This window comes from Hyperolius riggenbachi, chromosome 6 (genome assembly GCF_040937935.1).
Source record: "Hyperolius riggenbachi isolate aHypRig1 chromosome 6, aHypRig1.pri, whole genome shotgun sequence".
Lineage (NCBI taxonomy): Eukaryota > Metazoa > Chordata > Amphibia > Anura > Hyperoliidae > Hyperolius > Hyperolius riggenbachi.
This window is the reverse complement of record NC_090651.1, coordinates 356777190-356795277: the sequence shown is the minus strand read 5'-3', so window position 1 is coordinate 356795277 and position 18088 is coordinate 356777190. Positions and strand designations below refer to the sequence as shown.

The 18088-nt window shown below is 47.1% G+C and overlaps 1 long non-coding RNA gene across 1 annotated transcript in view; it reads left to right on the top strand.

The window, feature by feature from the left end:
- Positions 1-161: 161 nt before the first annotated feature.
- Positions 162-18088, top strand: part of LOC137522991 (uncharacterized) — a 29159-nt gene continuing 11232 nt past the window's right edge. Inside the window, exon 1 of the long non-coding RNA XR_011022496.1 lies at positions 162-236. This is a non-coding gene — a long non-coding RNA (uncharacterized lncRNA). The remainder of the gene's footprint in view (positions 237-18088) is intronic.

Genomic DNA, 18088 nt, shown 5'->3' with positions numbered 1-18088 from the left:
CCTTCACAGCGGCCACTTTCCCCTCTACGGCGCCTGTACTTTCCAGCAGCATCTCTCGGCTGCTGTGTGTGATGATGCAGCAGGAACCAGAGCAGCGGCTTCCTGTAACGGCGATGTGTATCACCGTTACTATGGGAACCGAGCCATGCTTCCTGTCGCATCATCACACACACAGCAGCCGAGAGATGCTGCTGGAAAGTACAGGCGCCGGAGAGGGGAGAGCGGCCGCTGTGAAGGTATTAACAGCGACGGCCGCTGGGGGAGGGGGAGCCGGAAGAGACAGCAGGTTGATGCCTGGCGGGGGGGCCCGAGGCTGCGGGCCCTGGGCCCGGCCCGGGCCCGTGACGGAAGTCACGGTTGTACCCCCCTGATGGCGGGCCTGATGGCATCTACTTAGTCTGTGCCAGGGACGGAGCAACCTAACAGCCATTTCGTCCAAGGGAGTGAAGTGCTCACTTGCTGTGTTATTATTATTTATACAGCGCAAGTATATTTTGTAGCGCTTTATAAAGCACAATAAGACGACAAGGGGAACATAGGTACAACCCAAAAAAATGTACAGCAGAGTCTCAAGCAGCACCACTATTGCAACAAAAACAGTAAACATTAGGAGGATGACCCTGCCCTTACAAGCTTACAATCTAAAGGGTTGTGGGGGCAGGGGACACACTAGATGGGGGGGGGGGGGGGCCTAGATGAGGCAGTGAGCCTTTGCTTCTGATTAGATTGTGAACAGTAAGTAAATAGGGGGCTATAAAATGTTATAAGCTTGTCTGAAAAAGTGTGTTTTAAGAGTGCGTTGGAAGATGGCCAGGTTTCAGGGGAGGACTGGGACCTTTTGGCCTGGGGGGACAACACAAACTAGAGGCCCGATTCACGGCATCCCCAGCCCAAAGCCATATCTTTCTTGTGTGCAAATCTTCAAATTGTGATGACTAACAGCCCCAGCCCCAGACACACACACACACACACTATGTACCTGATGCCTAACCCCATTTCTCCGCACAATCTACCTGTCTGTGTCTTATGCCTAACCAGGAGTTATCAGGCTTTTTTTTTTTTTATGAAAATAAGTGCTACTTACCCAGGGCTCGTCCAGCCCCAAGCTCCCAGCATGTCCCTTGCCGCTGCTCTGCAGTCAGCTGTTCGCTGCCGCTGCCTCCCAGCCCCCGGCGATGACGTCAGGCCGACTGCGCCTGTGCGAGCTGCGCTGTCAATCACCGCCACATGGACCAGAGCGTACTGTGCAGACGCAGAACTACTGCACCTGCGCAGTACACTCCGGTCTATGTGGCGGTGATTGACAGTGCTGCTTGAACAGGCGCAGTACAGGCCGACATCCAGGTCGGACTGGTGCCATCGCCGGGGACTGGGAGGCAGCGGCAGCGAATGGCTGACTGCAGAGCTGCGGCGAAGGACATGCTGGGAGCGTGGGGCTGGAGGAAGCCCCGGGTAAGTAGCACTTATTTCATTAAAAATGCCTGATAACTCCTGTAAACAACCCCCCCCCCCCCCCACACACACACACACACACACAAACCTACCTACCTGGTGATGCCTAACCCCACTCCTGCCCATCCACCGTACAAACTACTTGTCTGACACCTAACCCCCCCCCTTCCAACTACCTGTTTGACAGTGCCTAACTGCCTGCCTCCCCCCTCCCCTGCCGCCAATCACACCACAAGAAGAAAAAACGTTCCCCCTCAGGCCAGGGTCAGAATGGGGATGATTATCACACAAAAAACTGGCCTGGGCAGAGAATTGAATTTGACAGCAGTAGCAGGCAGGCAGCAAAGTGTGAGTAACTCAGTGACAAGAAGGGAGAAGAAGTACAGAAACAAAATTTATAAAAACCACCTTCTCCTCTGGCGACCTGGACCCGACCTCCTCTATCCTCCTGTCTCCTCAGTCCTACACCTCCTCCTCCTCCTCCACAGCAGCAAGCAGCTATAGGTGGCATCTCCGACTCCCAGCCCCCAGAGTGTCCGACTCCTCCAGCCAAGACAGCCAGCCAGCCAGCCACTCGAAGCCGCAGCTCCAGGCCCCCAGCCCCCCCAGCACAGAAAGCTGAAGAGTGAGACAGCTCACTCCGACGACACCTCAGGCACAGCAGCACAGGGGAGGACTGTGTCCGACTCCTCCAGCCAGGCCAGCCAGCCACTCGTAGCCACAGCTCCAGGCCCCCAGCCCCCCCAGCACAGAAAGCTGAAGAGTGAGACAGCTCACTCCGATGACACCGCAGGCACAGCAGCACGTTGCGGGCGGCAATGGCTCCAGGCGGGGGGCGGAGTCAAGCAGGGTCAACCCACCGGGCCGGAGAGGACCTAAGCTATTTGTGTCCTTGTGCCGCTCACATCCACCGCAGGTGCAGCCACGCACAAGGGCACACCACAGCCGGCCGCCTAAGCCCCTTCTCTGATTGGATACTTCAACTTGCCGGGAAATATCGCGCGAGGTTGCGATCCCCACTGCGAACCTGTCACTTGTGGTATGTCTGCAGCCGCTGCATATAGCAGCGGCTGGCCCTAATTACTTAAGATTCGGGCGGCCCGGGGGGCAGTTGCCCCCCGTCCCCCTGGGCCAGTCCTCCCCTGCCAGGTTTGGAGCATGACGAACAGGCTGTGGAAGCGGGGATGCCAACCCAATTTCTCATTTTTACTGGACAAAATGGTAAAAAAATCTGGACACCCCAAATTTTGGACGGACAGGGGGCGGAGTCAAGGGTGGAGTCAGTAGCGGGCTTTTTAGAGAACTTATTGTTTATTTCGGGAAGAAGAAACATAGCTAAAGCAAGTGATTACTGCATAAAGGTCATGTGAAACAGCCCTACTGAACTGAGAAGAATTGTTTACCCATAAAAGAAACATGATGTAAGTGCTATATGCTACATAATAATAATAATAATAATAATAATAATAATAATAATAATAATAATAATAATATGGTAAGATATTAGACTATGACTATGGTAGGATTAGATTGTGAGCTCCTCTGAGGACAGTCAGTGACATGACTTATGTACTCTGCAAAGTACTGCAGAATATGTTACTTCTATATAAATACATAATAATAATATTATTATAAGACATTAGGCTATGGTAGGGATTAGATTGTGAGCACCTCTGAGGACAGTCGGTAGCATTGACTATGCACTCTGTAAAGTGCAGCAGAAGATGTCAGTGCTATATGAATACATATGTAAATACATAATAATAATATTATGGTCGGACATTAGACTATGATTATGGTAGGGATTAGATTGTGAGCTCCTCTGAGGACAATCGGTGACATGACTATGTACTCTGTAAAGCGCTGCAGAAGATATCAGCACTATATAAATGCTAAATAATAAGTGATCCTTGCTGATGCAGTTCATAGTTTCCTGTCACGATAGATAATACGCTCATGTCCCTGAATTCATCAGCGCTGCCACAGCGGAGGTCTGCTATACTGTATAGAAAGAGCAGTGAACAAACGCCTTAGAAAGATGCTGGCAGAAGTGGCAGGATGGGAGAAAACAATGCCACTACACATTGAAAATATATATATATTTTTTTTTTCCACTCATTTAGCAGTGATTGAACTGTTCCTCACCTCTCACACATACACTGCAGCAGGAAACCCCTGAATAGAGGGAACTGTGAATTTGCTCTGCATTTGATGCTGAATACAGGCATGAATGGCCTATATGTGACCTGGTCAGTGGTCACAGACAGCCGCTGTAGTGAAAAATTTAGCTACCCATCATATTTTGCAACTTGCCATAGAGGACAGTGTATGACTGTGTAGGCGTGGCTCCTCTCTGTTAACACGCCTGTAATTTTTTGCAACCACAGATCCCATTGAGCTACAAGGGGGATTGTTCCCTCCAGGGGGGGTTATTAGTTGAGCAAGAGGGGGGATTGTTCCCTGCAGGGGGGGTTATTAGTTGAGCAAGAGGGGGGATTGTTCCCTCCAGGGGGGGTTATTAGTTGGGCAAGAGGGGGGATTGTTCCCTCCAGGGGGGTTATTAGTTGAGCAAGAGGGAAGGGTTCTGTGTGAGAATAGGGTTTGGTTGGGTTGCATTTTCTGATACAGATAGGTTAAAGTCAATGGTTAGGTTACACTTTCTGATAGCTATACCTATAAATAAGTGCAACCGGTTGCAAAATCTGATAAAGTTGCAAAACATTTCACCACACCGTCAGCCAGACCAGAGCAGCCCCGATGGAATGTGAGGAGGGACAGCATTTACTGAGCCAGCTACTGTGCTGCATGCTGGCCAGACCCTCCGAGGTGTAGTGAGCCCAATTGTGACTCACTTGTTTCTGTCCCCATGCTGTCCCAGTCATCTGAAGAAAGCTCACGAGGCTGGAGGCGGAGCCAGGCACGCTGGAGGACGCCAGTACAGACTACAGAGATAAGGGATCTTACTGGCTGCAAGGGGTGAGGCTGAGTGATGTATTTCAGCAAGAGGGAGGAGCTGCAGTACATCACAATTGTAAGAATGCACATGCCGACTTGCTAAGTAAATTAAACGGACACACAGTGCAAAAATACGGGCAGTACGGACGGGACTAATTTGCCTCATTTTTTACTGACTGTCCGTGAATTGACAGACGCTTGGCAACCCTGTGTGGAAGAGAGCTCCAGATGAGGGCCCTCATACCAGCGTGTCATTGGATTCCAGTGTGGCACGTGCTGCCGACTTCTGTCTTTTTTGGCGTATCCTCGCCACTCAACGTGCTGCATTTCAGGCCTCTGTCTCGCAAGGTGGTTGCCAAGCAATGATGTGCAGCAAAACCTCCTTATTTTGGCCTGTATGTTGGTTTGCACCATTGCCATCTTGTGGCCAAATAAGGGTATTGGCTTGGTATACGGAGAAGCGGGTTCCTTCGATTTACTATAAACTAAATCAAGGGATAGAGAAAGGAGGAGAGAGAGACCATGTGAGCCCAAAAATATCTGAACACTCTTCTTTTAAAGGGGAAACTATACAAATAGGGTAAATTGCATCAAGTCCAGAGTGACCAGATGTCCCGGATTGCCCGGGACGCGTCCTGGATTCGGGGTCCGCTGTCCCAGGCTGCATGAGGTCCCGGGAAACGTCCCGCTTTCAGCAGCGGGACGTCCCGGCCTCGGGACTCTGGCCACTCTATCCTCATGAACTGGCAGCGGCGTCTATAGACGCCGTGCCAGTTCATTGCCTGCAGCCCCGCTCCAGCCTCCTTAGTCTTCGGTGTCTGTTCCGACACCGGCAGGCGAGCAGGGCTACGGAAAGATGGCTGCCGAAGCCCTGTACTGGAGACTATTTGTGTCTCCAGTACAGGGCTTCGGGCGCCATCTTGCCATAGCCCTGTCAGCGCGGGAGACGAGCAGGAGGAAGGTGGTCCCGGGAGCAGCGCGTCAGAGGCCGGAGACTTCTGCCAGGTGAGTAAATGCTTTCTTTTCCAGGTGAAATGTTTGCCCGCATTGCGTTTCTTTTCTGGTGAAATGTTTGCCCGCATTGCGTTTCTTTTCTGGTGAAATGTTTGCCCGCATTGCGTTTCTTTTCTGGGGAAATGTTTGCCCGCATTGCGTTTTTTTTCTGGGGAAATGTTTGCCCGCATTGCGTTTCTTTTCTGGGGAAATGTTTGTCCGCATTGCGTTAATTTTCTGGTAAAATGTTTGCCCGCATTGCGTTTATTTTCTGGTGAAATGTTTGCCTGCATTGCGTTTATTTTCTGGTGAAATGCTTGCCCGCATTGCGTTTATTTTCTGGTGAAATGTTTGCCCGCATTGCGTTTTAATTTGTACTGACATGTTGCCCGCAATGCGTTTATTTTGTACTGACATGTTTGCCCGCATTGCGTTTATTTTGTACTGACATGTTGCCCGCATTGTGTTTCTTTTCTGGGGAAATGTTTGCCCGCATTGCGCTAATTTTCTGGTGAAATGTTTGCCCGCATTGCGTTTATTTTCTGGTAAATTGTTTGCCCGCATTGCGTTTATTTTCTGGTGAAATGTTTGCCCGCATTGCGTTTATTTTCTGGTGAAATGTTTGCCCGCATTGCGTTTATTTTCTGGTGAAATGTTTGCCCGCATTGCGTTTATTTTCTGGTGAAATGTTTGCCCGCATTGCGTTTATTTTCTGGTGAAATGTTTGCCCGCATTGCATTTATTTTGTACTGACATGTTTGCCCGCATTGCGTTTATTTTGTACTGACATGTTTGCCCGCATTGCGTTTATTTTGTACTGACATGTTTGCCCGCATTGCGTTTATTTTGTACTGACATGTTTGCCCGCATTGCGTTTATTTTGTGCTGACATGTTGCCCATTGCGTTTATTTTCTGGTGTCCGGGGTAACTGTTACTGCATTTATTATTTAATGGTCATAGATGGCTATGTTTGCTGCTTTGTGGTTCTGGTATACTATTAGCATCACACAGTTTCTGCACACCCATGAAGCAAAGTCTCGTTTGTCCACATCATGGCGTAAACACTGCTTTCTTATGCCTCGCTGTTACATCATTACGTTAGCTCCGCCCATACAATGTCATGGCCACGCCCATTTTCCGCCGCGGCGCTCCTCAGTCCTCCCCACTTTTCGCCCCCCCCCCCCCCCCGCGCCCCCCCTCCCCGTCCCAGGTTGGACCCACAAAAATCTGGTCACTTTAGATAAGTAGATACAAAGCGTGATAGTCATATAATTATGCGCTAGAGCAAGGACATTTGGGGCCTAGTGCAAAACTTTTTATTAGAAAATCATAGCTCCCAACTGTCTTTGGGAGCCCTGTCCCTCTTTCCTCCTCATTTGTCCCTCTTTCAGGACTTTGTCCCTCTTTCTATGTAAATATATATATTTCTCTACTAAAAATGTGTTTTATTGACTTTATTTCTTTCCTTTAAATTGATATATTACTAATTTTAAAATGTTAATATGATGGAAAATGAAGCAGGATAGAAAGGACCACTGTGGTTTGAATTATAAAACAACATATTTGGAATCTTTATGGTATGCGTGACACTGACTAGAGGTGTGACTAAAGGCGTGATCAGGGGTGTGGCAGGGGCATGGCTTAAGTGTCCCTCTTTCTCATCTCAAAAAGTTGGGAGGTATGGAAAAATGCAGCACTGGGTTGGTGGTGGTGGTGGGGGGTTAAAAGGAGGATGCGGGCCACCACTGCCTAGCACCCTGGATACATGGAGGTAAAAGTTTTTATAGTGTTTTCCTGCCTTATGTATCCTTTTAAAGCAGTGAGGCCCGGTTACATTAGAGTTAAAAAAAAAACCTGGTCTGTTTCCGGATCGAAAGAGAACGGATGCAAATGGAGCCAATGCTAACCTATGGATCCGTTCATATCCGTCCGTTCAAACGGGTCTGTTCTACATGATCCGCTGAATGGACCGCAAGTTAGCTGCTGCACTAATTTTTCCGGACAGCCGAGCCCAGCGGAACAGAAGCTAAAGCACTGCATTGGGGATAATGAGAAACTGGAACATTTGTTCACACTAGTGAACAAACGGACCGTTCTAAATAGAAAAATACACTTTGGGGGTGGGATTCTGGGGGGATGTGGGGAAACGGAATCGTCCGGTGATCAGATCCGTTTTCACGGATCCATTTGCCACTTCAACACAAGTGTGAACTGGGCCTTATAGTAACCTTTTGTACATTTTTTAAAAATAAAAGGATACTGTTTACTTAGCAACCTTATAACACCTGTTCTCCAGTCATGTGATATTGGTGGTGGATGATTTGAGTATGTCTAGTATAGCTCTTCTAGTGAGAAAGATAAACCTGTATCTCAGAGTCTTGTGTGAAGAGCATGGGCTCGATTCACAAAGCGGTGCTAACCCAGTTAGTACGCCTAAAAGACTTTAGGCGTGATAACCATTGCACCACGCTGGTGAAAAGCCAGTTTAGGCGTGATAAGTGCACCAGACTTTGCTAGCACAAAACTTTTGATCAGCTGTGCACTGCGGTGCTAACCCAGTTGGTGCTATAGTTATCACGCCTAAACCTATCACGCCTAAACTTATCACACCTAAACGTATCATGCCTAAACTGAGTTTAGGCGTGATAAAGGGCTTTTCACCAGCGTGCTAACTGTTAGCACCGCTTTGTGAATCAAGCCCCATGTATTCATCTGTTGCCCAGAAAAAACAGTTTCATTTAAAAATCAGTTCTGTAAAATGACAGTTGGAAGCAGAATAAACATGTCAATCAACCGACATTCATGGTGGTCACATACACTGAGGAAGGCAAATGACTCCTTATACTCGTCAGAGATTCAAAACATGAATTATAAAATCTAAAGGCTGTAAAAAAAATCACAAAGTAGGCAAATTATAATTATCATTACTTATCGGTGAATGCATACACACGCACAATTAGGCCCCGTTCACACTTAGAAATGCAAAATGCTAGCGATTAGTGCTAGTATTTTGTGCCAGCGATTTTTACGCCATAAAACGCATATCTTTCACAGGACATTTTATCGTTTTTTTGATTGATTGTGATTCACGATTGAAATACAGTGTAATAGCAATCGCTCAAAAAATGCAAAAAAATAAATAAAATGCGTGTTTGCGTTTAGCGCTAATCGGGAATCGCTGGTGATTGCAGCAGTGAGATCACTGCCATGTAGTTAACATTGCGCTTGCGATCACTGGCAATAAGCAGTAAATGCCTGCTAATCGCCTAAGTGTGAATGGGTCCTTACTGTCATCCCACAGGGATCAGGACTCAGTCCCTCCCCAGCCTAAGGAGGCATCAGTTGCTCTGGAGGATGGGGGGAGACAATGGAGTGGCTTAGTGTGGGAGGGGTAAGGAGGAGAACAGTCAACTCCACCGATATGATCCGCCACTCCGGATCTCTCAGCGATGCTTTTACACCTGCTAGTTTCTCGGAAGAGAGTTCCCCAACTGGCCAGGACTAGTGTTGGGCGAACACCTAGATGTTCGGGTTCGCGAACGTTCGCCGAACATCGCCGCGATGTTCGGGTGTTCGACCCGAACTCCGAACATAATGGAAGTCAATGGGGACCCGAACTTTCGTGCTTTGTAAAGCTTTCTTACATGCTACATACCCCAAATTTGCAGGGTATGTGCACCTTGGGAGTGGGTACAAGAGGGAAAAAATTTAGCAAAAAGAGCTTATAGTTTTTGAGAAAATCGATTTTAAAGTTTCAAAGGGAAAACTGTCTTTTAATGCGGGAAATGTCTGTTTTCTTTGCACAGGTAACATGCTTTTTGTCGGCATGCAGTCATAAATGTAATACATATAAGAGGTTCCAGGAAAAGGGACCGGTAACGCTAACCCAGCAGCAGCACACATGATGGAACAGGAGGAGGGTGGCGCAGGAGGAGAAGGCCACGCTTTGAGACACAACAACCCAGGCCTTGCATGAGGACAAGAAGCGTGCGGATAGCAATTTGCATTTTGTCGCCATGCAGTCATAAATGTAATACAGATGAGAGGTTCAATAAACAGGGACCGGAAACGCTAACCCATCACAGATGTTCATTGTTCATGTTACTTGGTTGGGGTCCGGGAGTGTTGCGTAGTCGTTTCCAATCCAGGATTGATTCATTTTAATTTGAGTCAGACGGTCTGCATTTTCTGTGGAGAGGCGGATATGCCGATCTGTGACGATGCCTCCGGCAGCACTGAAACAGCGTTCCGACATAACGCTGGCTGCCGGGCAAGCCAGCACCTCTATTGCGTACATTGCCAGTTTGTGCCAGGTGTCTAGCTTCGATACCCAATAGTTGAAGGGTGCAGATGGATTGTTCAACACAGCTATGCCATTTGACATGTAGTCCTTGACCATCTTCTCCAGGCGATCGGTGTTGTAGGTGGATCTGCACGCTTGCTGTTCTGTGTGCTGCTGCATGGGTGTCAGAAACTTTTTCCACTCCAAGGACACTGCCGATACCATTCCCTTTTGGGCACTAGCTGCGGCTTGTGTTGTTTGCTGCCCTCCTGGTCGTCCTGGGTTTGCGGAAGTCAGTCTGTCGGCGTACAACTGGCTAGAGGAGGGGGAGGATGTCAATCTCCTCTCTAAAGTCTCCACAAGGGCCTGCTGGTATTCTTCCATTTTGACCTGTCTGACTCTTTCTTCAAGCAGTTTTGGAACATTGTGTTTGTACCGTGGATCCAGAAGGGTATAAACCCAGTAATTGGTGTTGTCCAGAATGCGCACAATGCGTGGGTCGCGTTTAATGCAGTCCTAGGCTGAAGAGGTCATAGCCTAGGGTCACAAAAACCTGTTTATTTGGGCAATTTCAATGGTGGCGAGCCTGACGTACATAAATCGCAGCAATGGCCGTTAGCAATGTCTGAATCTCACGAAATGTCTCATGCAGGTAGAAGACATATTGTTAGACTTGGGCTCCAAAGATGGGTTCCCTACATCTCTGCAAACCAGAGTTACAGGGCTCCAAATTTGGTAAAATCCCCCATAGGCTTTCATTGGGCCTCCTATTTACAGTTCCAAAATCTCACATCTTTTCAAAGGGCAATTGCTCAGCAGTGGCAAATTTTCTAGCATTGTAGGGACCCTTAGGGGGAACATGACTGGTGAGTTTCGGGCCCCTAGGCCGAAGAGGTCATAGCCTAGGGTCACAAAAACCTGTTTATTTGGGCTATTTCAATGGTAGTGATGGTGACGTACATAAATCTCAGCCATGGCCGTTAGCAACGTCTGAATTTCACGAAATGTCTCATGCAGGTAGAAGACATATTGTTAGACTTGGATTCCAAAGATGGGGTCCCTACATCTCTGCAAACCAGAGTTACAGGGGTCCAAAATTGGTAAAATCCCCCATAGGCTTTTATTGCCTCCCTATTTCACTTTCCAAAATCTCACATCTTTTCAAAGGGCAATGGCTCAGCAGTGGCAAATTTTCTAGTATTGTAGGGACCCTTAGGGGGAACATGACTGGTGAGTTTCGGGCCCCTAGGCCGAAGAGGTCATAGCCTAGGGTCACAAATACCTGTTTATTTGGGCTATTTCAATGGTAGTGATGCTGACGTACATAAATCTCAGCCATAGCCGTTAGCAACGTCTGAATTTCACGAAATGTCTCATGCAGGTAGAAGACATATTGTTAGACTTGGATTCCAAAGATGGGGTCCCTACATCTCTGCAAACCAGAGTTACAGGGGTCCAAAATTGGTAAAATCCCCCATAGGCTTTTATTGCCTCCCTATTTCACTTTCCAAAATCTCACATCTTTTCAAAGGGCAATTGCTCAGCAGTGGAAAATTTTCTAGCATTGTAGGGACCCTTAGGGGGAACATGACTGGTGAGTTTCGGGCCCCTAGGACGAAGAGGTCATAGCCTAGGGTCACAAAAACCTGTTTATTTGGGCTATTTCAATGGTAGTGATGGTGACGTACATAAATCTCAGCCATGGCCGTTAGCAACGTCTGAATTTCACGAAATGTCTCATGCAGGTAGAAGACATATTGTTAGACTTGGATTCCAAAAATGGGGTCTCTACATCTCTGCAAACCAGAATTACAGGGCTCCAAAATTGGTAAAATCCCCCATAGGCTTTTATTGCCTCCCTATTTCACTTTCCAAAATCTCACATCTTTTCAAAGGGCAATGGCTCAGCAGTGGCAAATTTTCTAGCATTGTAGGGACCCTTAGGGGGAACATGACTGGTGAGTTTCGGGCCCCTAGGCCGAAGAGGTCATAGCCTAGGGTCACAAAAACCTGTTTATTTGGGCTATTTCAATGGTAGTGATGGTGACGTACATAAATCTCAGCCATGGCCGTTAGCAACGTCTGAATTTCACGAAATGTCTCATGCAGGTAGAAGACATATTGTTAGACTTGGATTCCAAAGATGGGGTCCCTACATCTCTGCAAACCAGAGTTACAGGGGTCCAAAATTGGTAAAATCCCCCATAGGCTTTTATTGCCTCCCTATTTCACTTTCCAAAATCTCACATCTTTTCAAAGGGCAATGGCTCAGCAGTACCAAATTTTCTAGCATTGTAGGGACCCTTAGGGGGATCATGACTGGTGAGTTTTGCCACTGCTGAGCCATTGCCCTTTGAAATGGTGTGAGATTTTGGAACGGTAAATAGTAGGCCCAATGAAAGCCTATGGGGGATTTTACCAATTTTGGAGCCCTGTAATTCTGGTTTGCAGAGAAGTAGAGACCCCATCTTTGGAATCCAAGTCTAACAATATGTCTTCTACCTGCATGAGACATTTCGTGAAATTCAGACGTTGCTAACGGCCATGGCTGAGATTTATGTACGTCAGCATCACTACCATTGAAATAGCCCAAATAAACAGGTTTTTGTGACCCTAGGCTATGACCTCTTCGTCCTAGGGGCCCGAAACTCACCAGTCATGTTCCCTCTAAGGGTCCCTACAATGCTAGAAAATTTGCCACTGCTGAGCAATTGCCCTTTGAAAAGATGTGAGATTTTGGAAAGTGAAATAGGGAGGCAATAAAAGCCTATGGGGGATTTTACCAATTTTGGACCCCTGTAACTCTAGTTTGCAGAGATGTAGGGACCCCATCTTTGGAATCCAAGTCTAACAATATGTCTTCTACCTGCATGAGACATTTCGTGAAATTCAGATGTTGCTAACGGCCATGGATGAGATTTATGTACGTCAGCATCACTACCATTGAAATAGCGCAAATAAACAGGTTTTTGTGACCCTAGGCTATGACCTCTTCGGCCTAGGGGCCCGAAACTCACCAGTCATGTTCCCCCTAAGGGTCCCTACAATGCTAGAAAATGTGCCACTGCTGAGCAATTGCCCTTTGAAAAGATGTGAGATTTTGGAAAGTGAAATAGGGAGGCAATGAAAGCCTATGGGGGATTTTACCAATTTTGGACCCCTGTAACTCTGGTTTGCAGAGATGTAGGGACCCCATCTTTGGAATCCAAGTCTAACAATATGTCTTCTACCTGCATGAGACATTTCGTGAAATTCAGACGTTGCTAACGGCCATGGCTGAGATTTATGTACGTCACCATCACTACCATTGAAATAGCCCAAATAAACAGGTTTTTGTGACCCTAGGCTATGACCTCTTCGGCCTAGGGGCCCGAAACTCACCAGTCACGTTCCCCCTAAGGGTCCCTACAATGCTAGAAAATTTGCCACTGCTGAGCAATTGCCCTTTGAAAAGATGTGAGATTTTGGAACTGTAAATAGGAGGCCCAATGAAAGCCTATGGGGGATTTTACCAAATTTGGAGCCCTGTAACTCTGGTTTGCAGAGATGTAGGGAACCCATCTTTGGAGCCCAAGTCTAACAATATGTCTTTTACCTGCATGAGACATTTCGTGAGATTTAGACGTTGCTAACGGCCATTGCTGTGATTTATGTACGTCAGACTCGCCACCATTGAAATTGCCCAAATAAACAGGTTTTTGTGACCCTAGGCTATGACCTCTTCGGCCTAGGACTGCATTGAACGCGACCCACGCATTGTGCGCATTCTGGACAACACCAATTACTGGGTTTATACCCTTCTGGATCCACGGTACAAACACAATGTTCCAAAACTGCTTGAAGAAAGAGCCAGACAGGTCAAAACGGAAGAATACCAGCAGGCCCTTGTGGAGACTTTAGAGAGGAGATTGACATCCTCCCCCTCCTCTAGCCAGTTGTACGCCGACAGACTGACTTCCGCAAACCCAGGACGACCAGGAGGGCAGCAAACAACACAAGCCGCAGCTAGTGCCCAAAAGGGAATGGTATCGGCAGTGTCCTTGAAGTGGGAAAATTTTCTGACACCCATGCAGCAGCACACAGAACAGCAAGCGTGCAGATCCACCTACAACACCGATCGCCTGGAGAAGATGGTCAAGGACTACATGTCAGATGGCATAGCTGTGTTGAACAATCCATCTGCACCCTTCAACTATTGGGTATCGAAGCTAGACACCTGGCACAAACTGGCAATGTACGCAATAGAGGTGCTGGCTTGCCCGGCAGCCAGCGTTATGTCGGAACGCTGTTTCAGTGCTGCCAGAGGCATCGTCACAGATTGGCGTATCCGCCTCTCCACAGAAAATGCAGACCGTCTGACTCAAATTAAAATGAATCAATCCTGGATTGGAAACGACTACGCAACACTCCCGGACCCCAACCAAGTAACATGAACAATGAACATCTGTGATGGGTTAGCGTTTCCGGTCCCTGTTTATTGAACCTCTCATCTGTATTACATTTATGACTGCATGGCGACAAAATGCAAATTGCTATCCGCACGCTTCTTGTCCTCGTGCAAGGCCTGGGTTGTTGTGTCTCAAAGCGTGGCCTTCTCCTCCTGCGCAACCCTCCTCCTGTTCCATCACGTGTGCTGCTGCTAAGTTAGCGTTACCGGTCCCTTTTCCTGGAACCTCTTATATGTATTACATTTATGACTGTATGCCGACAAAAAGCATGTTACCTGTGCAAAGAAAACAGACATTTCCCGCATTTAAAAGACAGTTTTCCCTTTGAAATTTTAAAATCGATTTTCTCAAAAACTATAAGCTCTTTTTGCTAAAAATGTTTTCCTCTTGTACCCACTCCCAAGGTGCATATACCCTGTAAATTTGGGGTATGTAGCATATAAGGAGGCTTTACAAAGCACGAAAGTTCGGGTCCCCATTGACTTCCATTATGTTCGGAGTTCGGCTCGAACACCCGAACATCGCGGCCATGTTCGGCCCGAACCCGAACATCTAGATGTTCGCCCAACACTACACGTGACCCGTTCGGCCAATCACAGCGCTAGCCGAACGTTCGGGTAACGTTCGGCCATGCGCTCTTAGTTCGGCCACATGGCCGAACAGTTTGGCCGAACACCATCAGGTGTTCGGCCGAACTCGAACATCACCCGAACAGGGTGATGTTCTGCAGAACCCGAACAGTGGCGAACACTGTTCGCCCAACACTAGCCAGGACCCCTCTAGTGTGTGTAAGAGGCTGTATTATGCACTTCTGTGACACATAATTGCTTTGAAGGATACCACAGCTGAAATTTACTTACCTGGCACTTCTTCCAGCCCCTGTAGGCGTGAATCAGGGTCAAACCCAGGATTTTCAAAGGGGGGATTCCTGAAAGGTCTCCCTCAGCCACACACAATACAGTATAATAATATAGTAGGACATTATGCTGGGTACACATAATGCCCCACTGACAGGATCTGACAATTATTTCCTAAATGTCCAATCGAGAATGGGATTGAGCAGGAGCAGTTTGGATACAGAAAATAATGAGGACAGCTGACATTGCTAATGAAGGGGAAAGTGAAGCATTCATACAGCAGGGCATAGGGCTGTGCCCATACCTGACTCTGTTAAGTTCTCCAGAGCTGCTTTATGCTCTGTACACACGCTGCTGCGTTTTACATCCAAAGTCAACTGTAGCAGGTCCCCAGACACTGCACCGGCCCGGGTCTGAGGGGGGATTCTGGGCAGCTGTAATCCCCCCCCCTGCATTTGCCTATGTGTATGTCCCTCGCTGTCCTCCCAGTGGTGCTCTTCACTCTGTTTGGCCCTCTACAGCAGCCGAGTCGGCCAAGTTGCACAGTACTGTGCTTGGACTGGTCTGTTGGCATGGGTCCATGATCATGCTCCCCCATGTGTGCTACATCAAGCCCCGTAGCTGTGCATATACGCAGAATGCTCCCACTCCCAGAATGCTACAGGACCGCGATCAAGGGTGCCCGCCGCTGGGCCAGTGCGTGCGCAGTACTATGCGGCTTGGGCAACTTAGCTGCTGTAGCGGGCCAAACAGCGGAGTGATGAAGATGACTGGGAGTTACATACAAGCCTATGGGGACTGGAAGAAGCCCCAGGTTAGTAAAAGAACACTCTTTAATTTCAGCTCTGGTATACTTTTAAACAAGGTTTAGGGGTCACAAACCATGAATTGTCAGCCTATTCTTTCTAATAAATTTTGAATTGCTGGAAGTGCAAAATACGAGGGTCACCTGGAAAGTGACAGCTGTTTCCATCCTATAAAGTAAACCTATCATTTATTTTATAATAGACACTGTATCGTCTGATTATTTCTCCACATAATCACCTCCCTAATTTCATACATTTTACAAGGTTTTTCAATCCCTTAGTTGTAGTAGCATCACACTCCTCACCTATGATTTGGAGGAATTGGGAGGGGTTTCATGTTGATGCTGTTGGACAAGCAGTTACCAGCATTCTGCAGGGAGAAAGGAGATTAACCTGATAGAAGCAAGTTAAGTTACACGGAAGGAATATCTTGTGGCATATGAAAGCAAATGGTTGTTCATTTCTGGATGCTGTCTGTACTTCAGTGATATTTTAGCACTACAATATTTATCTCTGTACCTCTTCCTCAGGCTGGGCCATGAAACTTTTTGCCTCGGTCTCATAGTACTGGAAGAATTCTGCAAGGAGATGGCGGCAACAGCTTGTGTCACCCACTACCCACTTGGTGTTTAACATGTGAAAAAGTGACTCTGATATGGCCAAGAATTCAAGTGCAATACTTGTTTTTAATAATGGATCAGTTGAAGATAAAATAGGACTACATAGAATATCTTTTTACACTAGTTTGCACCTTATTTCCCAGGCTGCCAGCCTCAACTCCTAAGCCAGGACTCTTGTCTGTAGGTACAGTGCCTTCCCATCCATCTCTCCTATGAGGATTACATCAGCGACATCTAGTGGCTGAACTGCTAACTGCTGCAATACTTCTGTGTCTATCTATGTGCAGCTGTTTTCCCCAGGTGTCATTTTATTACCAAGGAAAACAAAAGTTTGCTTTCTTAAAACAGAATGAATTTGCGATAATTCAGGTTGGAGTGAGCATCCGAGATATCTCCCAGTGCATCACTGCTGAATATATGCAAACTAACCATTGTTGCCCTTAGAAGCTAAGCACACCTACAGATCCGCTGGAATGCAATGATGTGTCAGCTTGTTAAGGTGCACAGAGCCATAATAATCCAATATGCATACAGACTGTTTTGGATTGGTTGATCCTCATCAGTGCATGACATGGATTAATTTGGCTCTATGGAGTAGGGCTTGAAACGCAGGATTTTATTACCAGAAACTGTTTTTTTCAGCTTTTGTAGCCTGATTATGTTTTATACTCTTTCTCACAGTGCTGGGCAGCTCATACTCTTTATGTTGTGATCCATGTACATAGACACATTCTGTGCACCTGAATTTTTTTTGCATGCTACAATGTTGGCTCCACCACACCAGGCCTGAAGGAGAAACACACAGACACAAGTAGGATTTATATCTGAACTGCATATTGATGGTTTTAAAGTAAAAAAGTTTGAATCTGGATGATCCGTGCCCCTTGAGATGTTCTGTAAAAGTAAGGTGTGATGGCTCAGCCTGTAAGGTTCATGTAGTGATGGTGCTCCTGGGGCCATGTACATTGGCATAGCATTGAATGTACCCTGCCTGCAGATCCAGCAGTGCTCCATTTACTTATTGTGCAGCTGTGTGCCTTCCCTTTTGCCCTGCAGGAGGCAGCACTTCTTCTGTCACCCTCACTTTATCCAAGCCCAATCTGGTGCAATATGTTAGTTGGTACGGGGATATTTAGTAAGTACAGTAGATTTTATACTCACAACAGTAGGTTGCTGGGTGAGGTAACCACTCGTTTTCGCTTGTGGGGAAATTCCGTCCCCACTCAGCCTTTGTTCTTGGTCGCTGCTCCAAAAAATAGATCTATTGTAAGCTTTCCGTTATAGATCTTCCCCTAAGAGAAGGGGTTAGGGTAGGGTTAGGGGTTTGTGGGAAGGGTAGGAGGCACCTGGTAGAACGGAAAATAGTATATTCACTCTATATGGTAGATACAGCATTCAATAAAAAATGGTGTGATCCTACCTTCTAGGTGTCCCCTTTCGGGAAGTATACAAACGGGAGTTTTATTTTGAACAAGACAACGCATTTCACGGTCAGAGCCGCTTCCTCAGGTCAATGATAGTGCCTCTGTTCACTGTCTGCATAAACTCCCGTTTGTATACTTCCCGAAAGGGGACACCTAGAAGGTAGGATCACACCATTTTTTATTGAATGCTGTATCTACCATATAGAGTGAATATACTATTTTCCGTTCTACCAGGCGCCTCCTACCCTTC